The sequence below is a fragment of the Chiloscyllium plagiosum genome, unplaced genomic scaffold (genome assembly GCF_037043375.1).
Source record: "Chiloscyllium plagiosum isolate Xiang-an unplaced genomic scaffold, Cpla_swu_hap1 HiC_scaffold_1, whole genome shotgun sequence".
In the NCBI taxonomy this organism is placed as follows: domain Eukaryota; kingdom Metazoa; phylum Chordata; class Chondrichthyes; order Orectolobiformes; family Hemiscylliidae; genus Chiloscyllium; species Chiloscyllium plagiosum.
The window spans coordinates 3,661,963-3,681,937 of record NW_028270139.1 but is presented as its reverse complement, the minus strand read 5'-3'; the positions used below and the strand labels follow the sequence as shown (position 1 = coordinate 3,681,937).

Genomic DNA, 19,975 nt, shown 5'->3' with positions numbered 1-19,975 from the left:
TTTAGATCATTTCACCTGTCTTTCTTCACAGTAAACACGGTGCAGGTGGTATGTGGGAGAGAACTCAGCGCTCCCCATCTGCCAATGATCTCCTCCCATTGCCATGGCAATCTCGGAGTTTAAGTGGCAGAGGTCGGCCACCTACTTTGGAGTTAGTTTTGCTTTAAAGCGCGCTTTGGGAACCCCTGGGAGTCAACTCCCAACCTTTACACAGCAGTGAGGAATGCTAAGCATGCAGAGGTCACGCTGGCTCTTTGAAGCGTCCATAACCCATTGTCGTTAGCCTTCTGGTGTGCAATTCCTGATCATCAGTGCCAAGATTTGAGATGGCAGGCTGAAAGCTCCACAACCAGAGAGGAACCTTTACAAAACAGGTGTCTACTTGAACCTCAGCAGTTCAAAATCAATTTCACACCCAATTTCTCTCTGCCTTCCTCAAATGAATAGGCTTCTTAACGCATTTTCAAAGTTGCAATCAAAAGCACGCTTCATTTTCTCAATAATCTTTTGTGTGAAAGACAATGCAAACATTTGCACAGGAGAGGTTCAGAGACCAACTTTATTTGGCTGGTGGAACTGAAAGTTTGATCTACAATTACACAATGACATTAACCCTTTACATACACAAATGCAAAATATTAACACGAATATTAGCAAAGTAAAACGTGCAATTATTTTTAAATATGATTTATAAACTGATTTTAAATAATAAGGAATGTTATGTTTTCGAGAGAGAAGGAGACTCTATGTTCAAATTCTTTCTCAAACACACAAACTGCCAGTTCCTGCTGCTGACTCTGAAGCTACCTGCCAGGCGATTTATATATATGCCTGCTAATTTTCCATCCTTGTTATCGCAACATGCAGCCCTCCACTCCCTCCGCTCCAACCCCAACCTCACCATCAAACTGGCAGACAAGGGAGGCGCAGTGGTAGTTTGGTGCACCGATCTTTACACTGCTGAGGCTAAACGCCAGCTAGCGGACACTTCCTCCTACTGTCCCCTTGACCATGACCCCACCTCCCACAACCAAACCATCATCTCCCAGACCATCCATAGCCTCATCACCTCAGGGGATCTCCCATCCACCGCCTCCAATTTCAGTCCCACAACCCCGCACCGCCCGTTTCTACCTCCTGCCCAAAATCCACAAACCTGACTGCCCCGGCCAATCCATCGTCTCTGCCTGCTCCTGCCCCACCGAACTCATCTCTACATACCTCGACACGGTCCTGCCCCCCTTAGTTCAAGAACTCCCCACCTACGTTCGGGACACCACTCGCCCTCCACGTCCAAGATTTTCACTTCCCTGGCCCCCAACGCCTTATCTTCACCATGGACATCCAGTCCCTATACACCTCCATTCCCCCATCACGAAGGCCTCAAAGCCCTCCACTTCTTCCTTTCCCGCCGAACCAACCAGTACCTTTCCACTGACACCCTCCTTCGACTGACTGAACTGGTCCTCACTCTGAACAACTTCTCTTTCCAATCCTCCCACTTCCTCCAAACCAAAGGAGTAGCCATGGGCACCCGCATGGGCCCCAGCTATGTCTGCCTCTTCGTTGGATATGTGGAACAGTCCATCTTCCGCAGCTACACTGGCACCACCCCCCACCTTTTCCTCCGCTACATCGGTGACTGTATCGGCGCTACCTCGTGCTCCCATGAGGAGGTTGAACAGTTCATCCACTTTACTAACATCTTCCACCCCGACCTCAAATTTACCTGGACCGTATCAGACTTCTCCCACCCCTTCCGAGACCTCCCCATTTCTATCTCGGGCGACCGACTCAACACGGACGTTTACTACAAACCGACTGACTCCCACAGCTACCTAGATTACACCTCCTCCCACCCTGCCCCCTGGAAAAATGCCATCCCATATTCCCAATTCCTTCACCTCCGCCGCATCTGCTCCCAGGAGGACCAGTTCCAATACCGAACAACCCAGATGGCCTCATTCTTCAAAGACCGCAATTTCCCCATAGACATGGTTGACGATGCCCTCCACCGCATCTCCTCCACTTCCCGCTCCTCCGCCCTTGAACCCCACCCCTCCAATCGCCACCTGGACAGAACCCCACTGGTCCTCACCTACCACCCCACCAACCTCCAGATACATCGTATCATCCTTCGTCATTTCCGCCACCTCCAAACAGACCCCACCACCAAGGATATATTTCCCTTCCCTCCCCTATCAGCGTTCCGGAAAGACCACTCCCTCCGCGACTCCCTCGTCAGGTCCACACCCCCCACCAACCCAACCTCCACTCCCGGCACCTTCCCCTGCAACCGCAAGAAATGCAAAACTTGTGCCCACACTCCCCCCTCACTTCCCTCCAAGGCCCCAAGGGATCCTTCCATATCCGTCACAAATTCACCTGCACCTCCACACACATCATTTACTGCATCCGCTGCACCCAATGTGGCCTCCTCTACATTGGGGAGACAGGCCGCCTACTTGCGGAACGTTTCTGAGAACACCTCTGGGACACCCGCACCAACCAACTCAACCATCCCGTGGCTGAACGCTTTAACTCCCCCTCCCACTCCGCCAAGGACATGCAGGTCCTTGGCCTCCTCCATCACCAGACCATGGCAACACGACGCCTGGAGGAAGAGCACCTCATCTTCCGCCTAGGAACCCTCCAACCACAAGGGATGAATGCAGATTTCTCCAGCTTTCTCATTTCCCCTCCCCCCACCTTATCTCAGTCCCAACTCTCAGACTCAGCACCACCTTCTTGACCTGCAATCTTCTTCCCGACTTCCCGATCTATCGCCCCCACCCCCTCTCCGGCCTATCACCCTCACCTTAATCTCCTTCCACCTATCGCATTTCCAACGCCCCTCCCTAAAGTCCCTTCTCCCTACCTTTTATCTTAGCCTGCTTGGCACACCCTCCTCATTCCTGAAGAAGGGCTTATGCCCGAAATGTCGATTCTCCTGCTCCTTGGGTGCTGCCTGACTTTTCCAGCAACACATTTTTCAGCTATAATTATCAATGACCTATGTTGGGAAATGCATCGGATGAGGATGAGATGTGGTAAATACTTGGGATATAGACCCCTGCACCACCGTCATGCATCAACAGAGCACCTTTAATATAATAAAATCTTTCAAGGTACTTAATAGGAAAAATATAAAGCAAAATTAGACTCCACGCCCATAAGGAGATGATCAAAAGCTGGGCTAAATAGGTAGACTTTAAGGACCACCTTAATGGAGGAAACAGAAGTGTGGAAGTTTAGGGAAGGAACACAAAGTTTTTATAGCTGAGTTGAAAGCATAGCCATCACTGATACAGCAATGAAAGTCAGAGATACTCAAGAGGTCAAAATTAAAAACACGTATTTAGGAGGGTTATGCAGCTGGAGAAGATTAAAAGATAAGGAATGGTGAGACAATTGAGGGTGTTGAAAGCATAGTTGAGAATTTCAAAATTAGGTCTTGTTTAATTTGGAGTCAAGATGTCAGCAGTCATGTTGATCATTGAATGGACCTTAACGATAGTTGAATTTTTGATGATTTTGGGTTTACAAAGAATAGAATGAGATTGACCAGCCAGGAGCCCAATGATACAATCAAGTGTGATATACCAAGGATACAAATGGTTTCAGCTGCAGATGAGTTGAAGCAGAGGCAAAATTAGGGAATGTTAGAGGTAGAAATTGACAGTTTTAGTGTCATATGGATGTGGATGTGGATCGAAGCTCATCGCAGGGTCAAATTAGATACTAAAGCTATGAACAATAGACATGAGGAATAGCTAGTAGTTTGAGTATTTAATGCCAGCCACATAACTATACTCAAGAAAGGTCTACTACCTTTAGTTGAGGGAAGGGACAAGTAGGGTGATAAGTTTGGGTGGCAGTAAAACAGAGGAGAGCAGGAAAGGAAGAGAGGGGAGACAATGGCAGGATAAGATTTGCTGACTTGTTGAATTATTTGAGGCACTTGAGTTAAAACAGATGATGATCTAAACCTCTAGCAACAAGAAACTGACATTAAACTACAAAGAGGACAGAAATAACGTAACATATTAACATTCAAATATTCTTGGTAAATCTCTAATTACAACTCACTTCAGCATCTTTTGCTGAAAAGTATCCCACTTAGGTGCAAAACCAGAGTCTTGAAGGAGGTTCAACCAAAGCTTTGGTGAAAGACATGTTTTCTTTAAAAAATGTATTTAGGAAACACCTGGTTTACTAGTTACTAGTATTGGGATTAATGTCAAAACACATAAAAGATTAGTTAAAGGAACATGATGTTTGGTGCAGAGCTAGGGTTAGGATTGATTTTATTACTGGAGAAAGTTGCAGAAATGGGATGCGAAGCAACAATGAAGTAATTTTAAGACAAAGACAATATATTTGAAGGGAACATATTGTTGGAGGGGATGATAATATTGGTCAGTGATGGAGGTCAGGGCAAACCTGGATGCATGTGGCAATTTTGCACAAGTTAGAACTTATCTGGTGGAAGAAGGGAGGCCAGGATATAGAATTTTGAAATAGTCAGTCTAAAATTGAGGCATGCATGATGGTTTCAATGATACAGATGTGTTGCAGAGGTGAATGTAAACAACAGAAATAGCTTGTGTTGGAAAGGATGAGACAGGAAACTATGCTCATTGCCAAAACTTAACTCCAGAAGTATTGCAACTAATGCAGGATTAGGTAATTTACCCTGAGCTTTTCCACCATTCAATGAAATCATAATTGCTAATGTGATATCACTTCATTTGTCTTCCTTTGATTCATATCCCTTATATCCATCAATCTTAGATTTAAATTTAACAACTGATCTAGAGGAAGGGAATTCCATGTGTTCATTATCCATTGTATACTGGATTAATTCTTAAAATTCCCCTGAAAAGGGGCAGGTCTGGCCCAAATGTTTTGATCATAACACTAGTTTTAGACTCTCCAAGTTTCAGAAATAGCTATTCTTTTAATTGTCCTCTAGATCTTGAAAACTTCAACTAAATCACCTCTTAATCTTGTGTTTGTGTAATAAATCATATTTGAGATAAGGTTCCTACAGGGGGAAGGATTAGTTGGAAAGACAAGAGATGGTGGTGAAGACTTGAGACGACAGCTTTAGATTTCCAAATTTTCAATTGGAAGAGCTGTGATTTGTCCAGAAGTGAATTTCAAAACATTGTCCCACACTATACACAGTTCAAGGATCTGGTATAGATCAAGGAAGCTAACCTCACATATGCGGAAAGGAACAGGCTTAGGCCTAAATTGTCACCATTCAATTAGATCATAGTTAATCTGTATATCGCAACTTCATCCACCCATTTTAGCGCTGTAATCCTTAATACTCTTTGCTAACAAATTTATCAATCTCAGAAATAGAAATTTTCAATTGGCCTAATCTTAATATCTTTCTGGGAGAACAGAGTCCCCAGAGAATCATTATACCAATGATTGGGACTGCTATAACATAGTTCTTACCCCAGTTCTACATCAGTTCACTTGAGATAAACGACCACTAACTTATCAGTACATTTTTTTCTAAAATAGAAGATGGTTTATAATGTAACACCCCTGTTGAAGGAGGAATGAAGGCAGAAGACAGGAAATTATAGGCCAATTAGCCTGATCTCGGTCGTTGGTAAGATTGTAGAGTCTATTATTAAGGATGACATCACGGAATACTTGGAAGTGCATGGTCAAATAGGGCTGAGTCAGCACAGCTTTGTCAAGCTCAAGTCAAGTCTGAAAACTTTGTTACCATTCTTTGAGGAGGTTAATGAGCAAGTTAGACTAAGAACCAGTGGACATTATCTACTTGGATTTCCAGAAGGCCTTTGACAAGTTGCTGCATAGAAGGCTGCTAAATAAATTAAGGGCAGCATGGTGGCTCAGTGGTTAGCAGTGCTCACAGCACCAGGGACCTGGGTACGATTCCAGCCTCAGGTGACTGTCTGTGTGGAGCTTGCATGTTCTCCCTGTGTCTGTGTGAGCTTCTCCTGGTGGTCCCGTTCCTCCCACAGTCCAAAGATGTGCAAGCCTGGTGAATTGGCCACGCTAAATTACCTAGGGTCAGGGGTGTATAGGTTAGGGGCATTAGTCATGGGAATACAAGATTACAGGGATAGAATAGGGCAATGGGTCTGGGTGGGATGCTCTTCGAGGGTTGGTTTGGACTTGTTGGGCCCAATGACCTGCTTCCACACTGGGGATTCTATATAAAACAACAGAGCTTTTGGTGTTAGGGTAAGGTACTGGCATGGACAGAGGAGAGGCTCACAGGCAGAAGGTGGGAATAAAGGTGTCTTTTTCAGGATGGCAGTTGGTGACTAGTAGAGTTCCATAGTGTACAGTGTTGGGATGGCTATTCACACTATACATTAATGATCTAGACAAAGGAACTGAGGTCATTGTTGCTAAGTTCACAGATGTCACAGAGATAAGTGGAAGGACAGGTAATGTTGAGGAATATAGGAAATTGAGAGGTTATGCACTTTGCTAGGAAGAACAGGCATAGACTATTCTCTAAATGGGGAAAGGCTTCAGAAATCTGAAGCATGAAGGAACTTGGGTCTATTTCAGGATTCAAAGGTTAACATGCAGGTTCAATTGGCAGTTAAGAAGTCAAATATAACATTAACATTCATTTCAAAAGGGCTAGAATAGAAGAGGAAAGATAGAGTCAGAGTCCTACAGCATGGAGATAGGCCCTTCAGCTCAAACTGGTCCATGCTAACCAAAATGTCCATCCATGCTAACCCCATTTCCCTGCACTTGGCCCATATCCTTCTAAACCTTTTTTCCTATCATATATTTGTTCAAATGCTTTATAAATGTTGTTAAAGTACCCACCACAACTACTTCCACTGTCAGCTCATTCTGTACGGGCACCACCCTCGGTGTAAAAAACGTTGTCCCTCAGGCTCCCATGTATTCTTTCCCCTCTTACCTTATATGCTAGTCCCCGACTCCCCTATCCTGGGAAAAAGATAAAGTGCATTCACCCTCTCATGATCTTATACACCTCTAAGATTCCACCTCAGTCTCCAACGCTCTAAAGAAAAAAACCCAGCTTGTCCAACTTCTCCCTATAACTCAATCTCTTGAGTCCTGGCAACATCCTTGCAAATTTCTTCAGCATGCTTTCCAGTTTAATAACATCCTTCGTATAGCACGGTGACCAAAACTAAACACAATACTCCAAGTGCAGTCTTACCAACATCCTATATAACTACAAAACTTCTCAACTTCGATACTTAACATTCTGAGTGATGAAGGCCAGTGTGCCAAAAGCCTTCTTCACTGCCCTACCTACCTGTGACTCCACTTTCAGAGAACCATGCATCTATACACCAAGGCCCCTCTGTTCCACTACACCCCTTAAGACTCTAATATTCACCATAAAACTCCTACCTTGATTTGACTTTCCAAACTGCAACACCTCATACTTATCTACATTTGCCATTTCTTGGCCCACTTCCCGAGCTGATCAAGATTCTGCTGCAATGCTTGATAACGTTCCTCACTGTCCACGCTACCGCCCATTTTAGTGTCATCTGCAAACTTACTAATCATGCCCTGTACATTCTCATCTAAATCATTGATATACATAACAGCACCGATCCCGGAGGCACTCCACTAGTCTCAGGCCTCCAGTCCGACAAGTATCCTTCCACTATTACCCCCTGCCTCCTACCATCAAGTCAATTGTGTATCCAATTTGCCAGCTCCTCCTGAATTCCATGTGATCTAACCTTCCAGAGCAGCCTGCCAAGCGGAGCCTTATCAAGGGACTTACTTAAATCTATATAGTCTACATTTGCCGCCCGGCCCTCATCAACCTTCCTGATCACTTCACCAGAGAACTGTAACAAATTTGTGAAGCATGATCTCCCATGCACAAAGACATGCTGACTATTCCTAATCAAACCCTGTCCTTCCAAATGCACGTACAGAGGAAGCTCAATTATCCAGCATTCGATTATCCGAATTTCGGATTATCTGGCAAGGTTGCAAGGTCACAAGGTCCCAATGCTTGGCTAAACTGTGTTATCTGGCATTCGATTAACCAACTGAAATACTCCCCACCTGTGTCCTTCGGATAATCGAGGTCCCTCTGTATATCTTATCCCTCAGAATTTTCTCAAGTAAGTCACCTACCACAGATGTTAGGCTTTCTGGTCTATAGTTCCCAGGTGTTTCTTTGCAGTCCTTCTTGAATAAGGGCACAATATTCACTACCCTCCAGTTTTCCGGGACCTCACCCGTGGCTGACGATAATGCACTGGCTGATATCTTTGCCTCTACAATTTCTTCTCTAGCATCTTGCAGCAATCTTGGATATATATGATCAGGACCAGGAGATTTATCCACCTTCATACATTCTAATATGTCCAACACCTCCTCTATTGTGATATGACTGTCCCAAGATATCATCTCTAACTTTCTCAAGTTCCCAAGTCTTCATGTCTTTTTCTACAGTAAACACAGAGGAGATATATTCATTGAGGATTTCACCCATCTCTTGTGGTTCCACACACATGTCCACTTTGGTCCTTGAGGGGTCTATTCTCTCTTATCATCCACGATTCCCTACTCCTGCCAACATTGCCCTTCACCCTTTCATGAAAATTCAGACCTTGAACTCTAGCTATCTCACTTTTAAAGGCCTCCCACTTGATGGAGGTCCCTTTGCCTGCAAACAAACTACCCCAACCAACCCCTGCAAGCTTCTGTCTAATCCTATCAATACTCACCTTGCCCAAATTAGAACTTAAACCTTTGGGCAGTTTGTCCCTCTCCATAACTATTTTAAAATTAATAGAACTATGATCACTGGTACCAAGGTGCTCCTCCACTGTTACCTCCGTCACCTGTCCTGCCCTATTTCCCAAGAGTAGGCCAAGTCTTACCCCTTCCCGAGTAGGACCCTCTATATATTGTTTAAAGAAACTTTCCTGAACACACTTAACAAATTCTACCCCATTTAAGTCCTTAATGCTCTGGCAGTCCCGGTCTGTTAGGAAAATTAAAATCCCCTATGACAACCCTATTGCTCCTGCAAGTCTCCCTGCATATTTGTTCCTCTAATCCCCGTTGACTCTTTTGGGGGCCAATATACAACCCCAATAATGTCACCATCCTTTTCTTATTTCTTAGCTCCACCAAAGCCTCACTGGATGATCCCTCAGTTAGTTAATCTCTGACTACTGATGTGATACTCCCCTTAATCAAATATGCAACTCCCCTCCCCTCTTTCCTCCACATCTGTCCCACCTAAAGTACCTGTGCCCTGGCACATTAAGCTACCAGTCCTGTCCCTCCCTTAGTTGTTTCTGTAATGACTGTAATATTCCAGTCACCTGTAACTATCCATGCCCCGAGCTAGCCTTACCTGTCAGCCATCTAGCATTAAAATAAATGCAATTTAATCTAACAGGCATTCCTCACTCCCTCCCATGTTCCAGCCTGATCTGTCTCTTCAACTTGCCATTTGTCAATAGGAATTCGCTATAACGTGATTGATGAATTGGGGACACAGTTTCTAAAATGTGAACTTTTAAAATGTCTGTTGACTGTAATGCGATTACATCGTCAACACTTTAAGCACTGTTTCTCAAGTGCGATTTTGCTAAAAGATGGGGTGGTGCAAGAACGTAATCATCGCATTACAGATCAACTGACTATACCGCCTTTCAGCCTCACACATGCTTCCCTGCCATTGAGGATCCCAACCCTGTGTCAATCTAGTTTAAACCCTTCCTTGTAGCCCTAATAATTCTCCCTACCAGGATATTAGACCCCCTCCAGTTCAGATGCAACCTGTCCCTCTCGAACAGGTCATCTCTGCCCCAGAAAAGATCCCAATGATCTAAGAATCTGAATCCCTGTCCCCTAAACCAGTTCTTTAGCCACACATTCATCTGCCATAGCCTCCTGCTCTTACCCTCACTAGCACATGGCACTGGAAATATTCTGGAGATTATCACTGTTGAGGTCCTGGCTTTTAACTGTTTTCTTAGCTCTCTATAATCAACACCCCCACCCCCCCCCAAACAGTATCCAAAATGGCACATATGTTTACAAGAGGAATGGCCACAGGGGATTCCTGCTCTCTCTGCCTACTCTCTTTCCTTCCTGGTGGTCACCTAGCTACTCTCTGCCTGCACTTTAGATGTGACCACCTCTTTAAAACTTTTATCTATGATCCGCTCAGCATCTTGGATGATCCGGAGTGCATCCAGCTCTAGCTCTCTAACACGGTCTCCCACGAGCTGCAGCAAGGTGGACTTCCCACAGGTATAGTCATCAGAGACAAGGGAAGTCTCCCTGAGCTTTCACATCCTGCAGGAGAAGCACACCACTGCCCTAACTCCAGCTCACAGCTCTAAGACTAAAGAAGAAAGTTAAAAGGACTATACTAGAGCTCAACAGTATTTTTTGCTGAGCTGCTGCTCCCTGAAGCCTCTTGAGCCAAAGCCTTACCACTCAGTCTGCTACCAAATTTTTCAAAAGCATGTCTCTTTCTGCCCTTTCTGTGGTTAGTGGAAGGAGGGAAACACTATATGTTTGGGGCTTAAGCAATCCTTGATACCAGGCTCCTGAGAATCCACTCTTTAGAGCCTGGAAGGAGTCACCTGCACTGAAGTACACGCCAAAGTGATGCTGCTCCGTCTCAGTTGCCCTCTGCTGGATGTACTGCTGAGATTGTGTAAAGTTCTTGTCAAACCGCATTTAGAATATTGCGAGCGCTTTGGGCCCTGTTTCTCAGGAAGGATACGCTGCCATTGGAGGCGGTTCACAGGAGATTTACGAGAATGATCTTGGAGAAGAAAGATGACAAGTGTTGAGGACTCTAGGTCAGTATTCAATGCAGTTTAGAAGCATGGGGGTGGATCTGCTTGAAATTTATAGAATACTGCGAGGCCTGGATAGACTGAACACAGAGAGGATGTTTTCACAATTATTAGGAGAGACTAGGACCCAACACTAGGACAGCCTCAGAGTGAAGGGAAAACCTTTAGAACTGAGATGAGAAGGAATATTTTTGGCCAGAGGGTAGTTAATTTGTGGAACTCATTGCAAAGTCATTGAGTCATTAAGACAGAAATGGTAGGTTCTTTATTGGTAAGAGGATCAAGGTTATCTCAAGAAGGCAGGAGAATGGGTTTGCGAAATGCATCAGCATGATCAAATGGTAGTCTTGATGGGCTGAATAGCCTAATTCTTTTACTGTATATTATGGTCTTATGGTCTAACTGTCTGGTAGCTCTGTCATTTCAGTACATTACTACTATATGGATGAGGAAAAGGAAGCAAAACTGGATTAGTGTTGACTCTTGAGGCAACTGCATAGTGAAAGGAAGATAAATCATTAATGGAGATGCAGTCATGATATCTGGATAGACAAGAATAATTTTCCAGCTGACCCATGATTCTGACCTTAAGGAGAATGGGATGGATCAAACATGCCAACATGCCAAACTCTGTACAGGGATTTATCAAGAGTCATGTACACTTCTATTCTTGGCAGTGTACAAGCAATATTCTATGAGAAATTTAAGTAGCTCATTCAGCCTGTCCTATCATTTTAATGTGTTAATGACAGATCCTCTATCTCAACATCAAATTCCTGCTCCTTCTCCATACCTCAATGATTCTTATGTTTAGAAATGTACTTATTTGTTAAATATATTCAGTGACTTGTCCTCCACAGCATTCTGTGGTATTCCATAGATTCGCTGTGTAAGATAAGAAACTTCTCTGTACCGAAGTCCAAAATGGCCTGTCCTGTATCTAGAGACCTTCATCTCTTGTTCTCATTGGGTAAAGAAGGCATTGTTCCTGGTCCAGTTTGTCTCGTCTTATCAGAATTTTAGATTTTTCAATGAGATCCCGGTCATTCTTACAAATTCTAGTGAATAAAGACATAGTTGACACAATCACTCCTCAAATTATAATCCCGCTGCCTAGCTAACAGTCTTGTGAATCTTTGCTGTACTTCCTCTCTGGCAATTATACCTTTTCTTTGGTAAGGAGACTAATACTGCACAGAATACTCCAGGCATAGTCTCACCAAGCTGTGTAGCTGCAATAAGACTTCCTTCCTTTTGTACTCAATCTTCTTGCAATAAAGGCTAACCATTTGCCAGCATACAATTATCAGTTCACCCACAGTTTTTTTTCAAAACCAATACTAATTTCCTTCAATTCCTCTTTCTTACTCAACAAAGTTAATTGTGTCTTTTCCATAAATCAGTTGTTTAATTGCTCTGCCAGTCCTTGTACCCACTATCAATGGTTTCATTTTAGAATGTAAGTGGTCTACATTTGTCTTCACTAATCATTTTATTTTTATATAATTAAGCTTTTTTAGGCCACATTTATGTCCCTTGCAAATTTTACTCTCATTCTCTCCACCCTCATCAATCTCTTGGTCTTTCTTTGCTGAATTTGAAGTTGTTCCCAGTCTTCAGACTTGTTACTTTTTCAAATAACTTTGTACTTGGATTTAATACTATCCTTAACTTCCTTGGTTAGCCAAGATTGGACCACTTTTTCTGTTATGTTTCAATGCCAAAAATGAATATTTAACTGTTGAAGTGCACGCATTAATTCCTTAAATATTAGCCATCACCAATGCACTGTCATACCTTTTAATTAAGCTACCCAATCTATCGTAGCCAACTCATTCCTCCTGCCTTCATAGTTTATTTATTTGTTTATATTTACAACTCTACCTTCTGTAAAAGACTACTTTTTTTTGGGACTATAAACTGAAATGGAAGTTGGACTATGATAACTGAAATATCAGGAGAACTTTGCAATGTAAAAAGATCGTGTTGCATTTGTTGAGTTGTGCAATAAAATGCTGCTTTTTAAAGCAATAAGAGGGAGATTTTGAGACTGAGTAGCACCAAGATTTTCAAATTAAGGAAATTCTGCCAAAAAAATTTCCCTGATTGGAAAAACTACAAAATGTTAAAAAAACTGCAAGTGCAGAGGGAAAGAGAAACTTAGTCATTGAGGACAGAAAGAGGTCCTTCGGCAAATCGAGTCTGCACCTGACAAAAACAACCACCTAACCATTATTTCCTAGCACTTGGTCAATAGTTTTCCAGAGGTTGCAGACCGAAAGCATTTATCTCTCTTTCTCACCATTATGAAAAAGGACAAAAAAAAGCTTAAAAGAAATCTAACAGAAAAGGCTTGGGTCTACCGATTTACAATTGAATTGGGAACAGCCATCATCCTATAGACAACATCAAGTTATTACTGATAAAATCAAAAGGATTCCTCTTGACTTTTGATCTTTGGAACTTTGTTTACCCTGACTATATTCACTTCCACCTGTAAGGTGTGTGTTAAATCCTTTGCCTTTTGTCTTAATCCTGACTGAGTGATAGTGTTTATATATGTGTGTGCATTTTTGAGATTTTAAGGGGAATGGTTTTGGTTGCATGGTTGCAGATTAGAAATCCTTGTTCCCCTCTGCTTTTTTTTTTCTAAAGGCAAGTGTATTACAATAGTTATTTTCTGTTATTGATGAAACCTGGTAAGAACTGCTTTCGTTCTGAATAACAGTCAGTTAGACAAGTTGGTCTTTTTGTGGTCACATTGGGATGTTATACATTTTTGTGATGGTTTGTGGAACAGTGGGGCACACTGCCTATGTTATGAAATTTTGCACTGAACTTCATTCCAATCAAGAATTTCATCATGTTATGGGCACTCTTCTCAATGGATTTGACACAAGAGTATTAATTAACCCTGTCTTATTGCTCAATACCAAATGAGAGATAAACCTTTTTTTCCATTTGATTCCTCAACATACTAGTCCAAAAAAATCCTTTGCATACTCCAGAAATTCAAGTCCTAATATGGTTTATCAAGTCTATATGTAGATTAAAATCACTCATGATTAGTGTAGCATCCTTTTAACATGTTCTTTAATTTCCGGTTTAATGATGTCTCTAACCTTAATATTACTGTTTGGAAGCCTGTAGACAACTCCCACTAATATTTTCCAACCCTTGTTGCTTTTTAGCTCAAACCAGACTGACTCTACATCAAGATTTTCTGAGCCAATAACCTTTCTTATTATTACACCAATTCCATCCTTCACTAACAATTCCACCTCACCACCTTTTTTTCCTGTGCTTCCTAAATATTGAGCACTCTTGGACATTCAATTCCCAGTCTTGGTCACCGTCAACCATGTTTCTATATTTGCAATTATATTGTACCTGTTTACAACTACATGCTTTGTCGTCTATCTTATCGCAAATATCTGAGGAGTCCTCCAAAAGAAGCTTCTATCTTCTAACCATAAAGACCCATATGTGCACAAATGTGATTTCCACATTTGCTCATTGCAGTTAATTGCAATTAATTTTGGGACCATAGTTATGCAATGAATGGTTAGCCAAGATTCAAACTACTGATTGGTATCCAAGACCCAGCGAAAGGTAACAGGATCAAATTATTTTGTGATGTTTTTCAAAGTTCAACAGCTTACTAATATTTATTTAGTGGACCATTCACATACAAATAGCTGCTATCCAAATAACTGTATCACAGCAGGGTAGGCAAGTAAAAAGCTGCTTGGGGGCCGACACCCTATGCTCAGTTTAGCATACATCAGTTACAAGCTAAAAATGACTGAATTTTACAGCATGCAAAATGGTTATTTGACTTGTTACATCAATGTTGGATCCCACAAAAAGTTACTACTTAATTTTATTCCTCCATCCTTCACTGCCAAATATTCAAAAAAACCCATTGTCTGTGGTTTTCATTCCAAACCACTTCTTTGTCACTGATCCCACCCCTCTTGATGGCAAGTGTCTGAGACTGAACCAAATGTCTGCAACCTTAGAGTGGTGTTTGACCCAGAGATGATTTTTTCACTAAATATCTAAGACTATTAGTTTTCATCTCCCTAATATTGCCTGACTTGTGTCTCAGCTCATCTGTTTCTGAAACATCCTCCCACGCTTTCATTGTTTGCAGACTTGTCTATTCAAAAACATGCCTAGCCAGCTTCTGTACTTCCAAACTCTGCAAACGAGGTGATTCTCTGGTCACTTGTAGTGAGCCCCATTTTCCCATATCTCCTGTGCTTGCTGACCAATATGGATTTGCAGTTAAGCAACATTTCGATTTCAAAATTCTCAACCTTATTTTCAAACTTTATGGTCTCATGCCAACCTACCTCAATAACTTCTGCCAAGCTTACAACGTCCAAAGATTTCTGCACTTTGCCACTTCAATCCATCAATCCTTTCCAATTGTGCCACCATTGTCATTAATGCTTTGTGTTGGAGAGGCCCTAAACTCAAATTCCCTCTACAAAATCATTCTGCCTTGTTCCTCCTTTAAGATGCTCCTTAAAACCTAATTCTTTGACCAAGCTTTTAGTCATACGGTCTAATGTCTCTTTATGGAGCTGTGCGTCAATGTTTTGTTTGCTAGCACTCCTGTAATGCATCTTTATATGTTTTTATTATGTGCAAAGTGATGTTGAAATTCCTGTTTCCATTTATTCAATCATCTAATAAAATTTATTATTGAGTTTGTTTCCAGCATGGGTCCTGCAAGATCATTCCTACCAAATCCCTCTGCAAAAATAAGCGGACGTTTCAGTCCTTTAGTTGCTGATGCACGAATTGGAAATAATAATTAATGACACAACCTCTCACCTGTCTTCAGTTTATCTAAAATTTAGCATTTTCAATAACCTTTTGCTGTAAGTTTGGTGTCTTCTGGTCCTGCTCCACAACCACTTGATGAAGATACAGTGCTTCAAAAGCTAGTGCCTCCAAATAAACCTGTTGGACTATAATCTGGTGTTGTGAGATTTTTAATCCCAGTCCAAAACCGGCTCCTCCAAATCATTAATCTTTTATGATTTATTAAACAGAGATAGTCCCAATCTTTTCTTTTAACAAAATACATTTGTCCCTTCAAGGTACCCAATACTGGATATGACATTACAACTGAAGCTTAATTCAATATATATTTTTTCTTATTCTCTTCCCCACCAAATGTATCATCTCACATTTTGTGCAACAAATTAAACATCTTATCTGCCCTATCTAATAACTTGTGGCATTGTTTAAGTCACTTGCAATCCTGCTCTTCTGTTTGTTTTGGCTGAAGACCTTGACATTATATCCTCTGTACTCTATTCCAGATCGTTGCTATACTCACACACCAATAAAATATCTGTGGCACAACCCATTATCTGCGGATGAATACAAGTCTTTTTAATATGAAAGATGGCAGCAAAATTGAGACACTCCAAAAACTTAATTCAATGTCACCTTATGGCCTGAAGGTGTAACTACATTCCAGCAGCTGACATTAAATGGAATTGTTAACACAGCAGGTTATAATGGTAAATGTCATCAGAAAATAAATATCAAAAATTGTGACAGAAATTGAAGTAGCAAGCGTAGAAATAAAAATATATTTGGCACATTAATCCTGCAATCTTAAAGTGACTGAGCTTCGGTTTCAACTCCATCTAGGATGTTGCCAGGATTGGAGGGTTTGAGCTATAGGGAGAGGCTGAATAGGCTGGAGCTGCTTTCCCTGGAGTGTCGGAGGCTGAGGGGTGACCTTATAGAGGTTTACAAAAATTTTGAGGGGCATGGATAGGATAAATAGACAAAGTATTTTCCCTGGGGTCCAGAACTGGAGGGCATAGGTTTAGGGTGAGAGGGGAAAGATAAAAAAAAGACCTAAGGGGCAACTTTTTCACACAGAGGGTGGTACGGGTATGGAATGAGCTGCTAGAGGAAGTGGTGGAGGCTGGTACAATTGCAACATTTAAGAGGCATTTGGATGGGTATATGAATAGGAAGGGTTTGGAGGGATATGGGCCGGGTGCTGGCAGGTGGGACTAGATTAGGTTGGGATATCTGGTCAGCATGGACGGGTTGGACCGAAGGGTCTGTTTCCATGCTGTACATTTCTATGGTTATGACTCTACTGGTCTAGTTCCCATGTTTCCAAGGTATCAATAATTTACCTACTCCAACCTTGAATACAATTAACAATGGAACAGCGACAATATTCTTGACATTAAGAATTCCAAAAATTCATAACCGTCCAACTGAAAAAAAATTCTCCTCACCTCAATCTGAAATGATCAACTCCTTATGTTCTTGTGTCCTTGCGTTCTAGATTTCCCAACCTTTTGCATCAGTATTTACTGTGGAAAAGGACATGGAAGGTATAGAATGTGGGGAAGTAGATGGTGACAAATTGAAAAATGTCCATATTACAGAGGAGGAAGTTCTGATGTCTTAAAATGCATAAAAGTGGATAAATGCCCAGGACATGATTAGGTGTACCCTAGAATTCTGTGGGAAGCTAGGGAATGATTGCTGGGCCTCTTACCGAGATATTTGTATCATCGATAGTCGCAGGTGAGGTTGGCTAACGTTGTGCCACTGTTTAAGAAGGGTATAAGGACAAGCCAGGGAACTATAGACCATTGAGCCTGATGTCAGTGGTGGGCAAGTTGTTGGAGGGAATTCTGAGGGACAAGATGTACATGTATTTGGAAAAGCAAGGACTGATTAGGGATAGTCAACATGGCTTTGTGCATGGGAAATCATGTCTCACAAACTTGATTGAGTTTTTTGAAGAAGTAATAAAGAGGATTGGTGAGGGCAGAGCAGTAGATGTGATCTATATGGACTTCAGTAAGGCATTCGATAAGCTTTCCCATGGGAGACTGATTAGCAAGATTAGATTTCATGGAATACAGGGAGAACTAGCCATTTGGATACAGAACTGGCTCAAAGGTAGAGGACAGAGGGTGGTGATGGAGGGTTGTTTTTCAGACTGGAGGCCTATGACCAGTGGAGTGCCACAAGGATCGGTGCTGGATCCACTACTTTTCATCATTTATATAAATGATTTGGATGCGAGCATAAGAGGTACAGTTAATAATTTTGCAGATGACACCAAACTTGGAGGTGTAGTGGACAGAGAATAAGGTTACCTCAGATTACAACAGCATCTTGACCAGATGGGCCAATGGGCTGAGAAGTGGCAGATGGAGTTTAATTTAGCAAAATGTGAGGTGCTGCATTTTGGGAAAGCAAATCTTAGCAGGACTTATACACTTAATGGTAAGGTCCTAGGGAGTGTTGATGAACAAAGAGACTTTGGAGTGCAGGTTCATAGCTCCTTGAAGGTGGAGTCACAGGTAGATAGGATAGTGAAAAAGGCATTTGGTACGCTTTCCTTTATTGGTCAGAGTATTGAGTACAGGAGTTGGGAGGTGATGTTGCGGCTGTACAGAACATTGGTTAGGCCACTGTTGGAATATTGTGTGTGGAAAGATGTTGTGAAACTTGAAAGGGTTCAGAAAAGATTTACAAGAATGTTGCCAGGGATGGAGGATTTGAGCTATAGGGAGAGGTTGACTAGGTTACGGATGTTTCCCTGGAGCATCGGAGGCTGAGGGGTGATCTTATAGAGGTTTGTAAAATCATGAGGGGCATGGATAGGATAAATAGACAAAGTCTTTTCCTGGTGTGGGGGAGTCCAGAACTAGAGGGCATAGTTTTAGGGTGAGCGGGGAAAGATATAAAAGAGACCTAAGGGGCAACATTTTCATGCAGAGGGTGGTGCGTGTATGCAATGAGCTGCCAGAGGAAGTGATGGAGGCTAGTACAATTGCAACATTTAAAAGGCATCTGGATGGGTATATGAATAGGAAGGGTTCAGAGGGATATGGGCCAGGTGCAGCAGATGAGACTAGATTGGGTTGGGATATCTGGTCAGCATGGATAAGTTGGACCAAAGGGTCTGTTTCCGTGCTGTACATGTCTATGACTGTATGACTCTTACTGTCAGCACCTTCAGAATCTGTATATTTCAATAGGGTCATCTTTCATCTTTTTAAACTTCAGACCATGCTGGTTAATATTACTCATCACCTCGAAGGCAAGTCGATCTTCCTTGTATATGGAGACCACAGTTTTACATACCACTGCAGAAGTGGTCTCACCAATGACCGAGACAATTGGAATAAAACTTCCTTGATCTTGCACTCCTGTCTCCCTGCAATAAAAGCAAGCATTCACAATGCCTTCCTAACTGCTCACTGTAACTGCATGATAACTTTATGTTCCTTCCATGAGTTCACCAAGCTGCAGCATGGGAGGGGAACCCTGTACATGAATTACAGAGGTTGAAGCTTCATCTCCAATTCATGTGACGCTTTACTAGTCACAATATTCCAATCCGAAAATGTTCCACCGACACTAAAATGTCTGGGCTGTGTTGATTGGTCAGTTTAAGCAGTTGTGTATTGGTGGGTTGACTTGGCACATAGTGCCTTATGCATGTGAGGCACACAAAGGACTGGATGTGTGGCTGCTTAAAATGGTAGTCGTGTGGGGGATTTGTGGAGGATGTAAACAGAAGGAGGCCAGGGAAGCTCAACAACAATATTAACCCCAGCTGCAGAGACAGACCTTCCTTTAAGACACTAGATTTTTGTTGAACTTACAAAGAAAGTCGATAAGACCTTAACCCACGCCCATTTTTGAAAGATCAGATTTTTTAGCTAATGGCAAAAGGGGTATGGGTGCGGCACATCGGAAACTCAAACTTAGCAAGCCATTTGAACTCAGTGCAGCATTTAAACAAATTTTGTTCAGTAAGATTCAAATTGTTTAACATAAATGCTCATGAAGGGAGAATAAAATCTATGAAATGCTCAAGCTATTTAAATAACCTGTCCTTTAAAAATTGGAAGATATTGTCTGTGGCTCTGTTAAAACAATCTCTCCTAACAATTTAAATAGCTTGTTGTTGACATAACTCAAAGTGCTTTCATTATGGCATAATTGATGCTTGACTGCTTTCCACAACCCAGTTTATTTTTTGGGGAGGTGGGGGTGTGTAAGTTCACAGTATGGTTGACAGCTCATAGAGCTTATGAAACAATGAACTATCT

General features: G+C 42.1%; 1 protein-coding gene across 6 annotated transcripts in view; it reads right to left on the bottom strand.

Annotated features, from left to right (window-relative positions):
• Positions 1-19,975, bottom strand: part of fbxw7 (F-box and WD repeat domain containing 7) — a 386,335-nt gene that overhangs the window by 44,492 nt on the left and 321,868 nt on the right. The gene's annotated exons all lie outside the window — the stretch shown is intronic.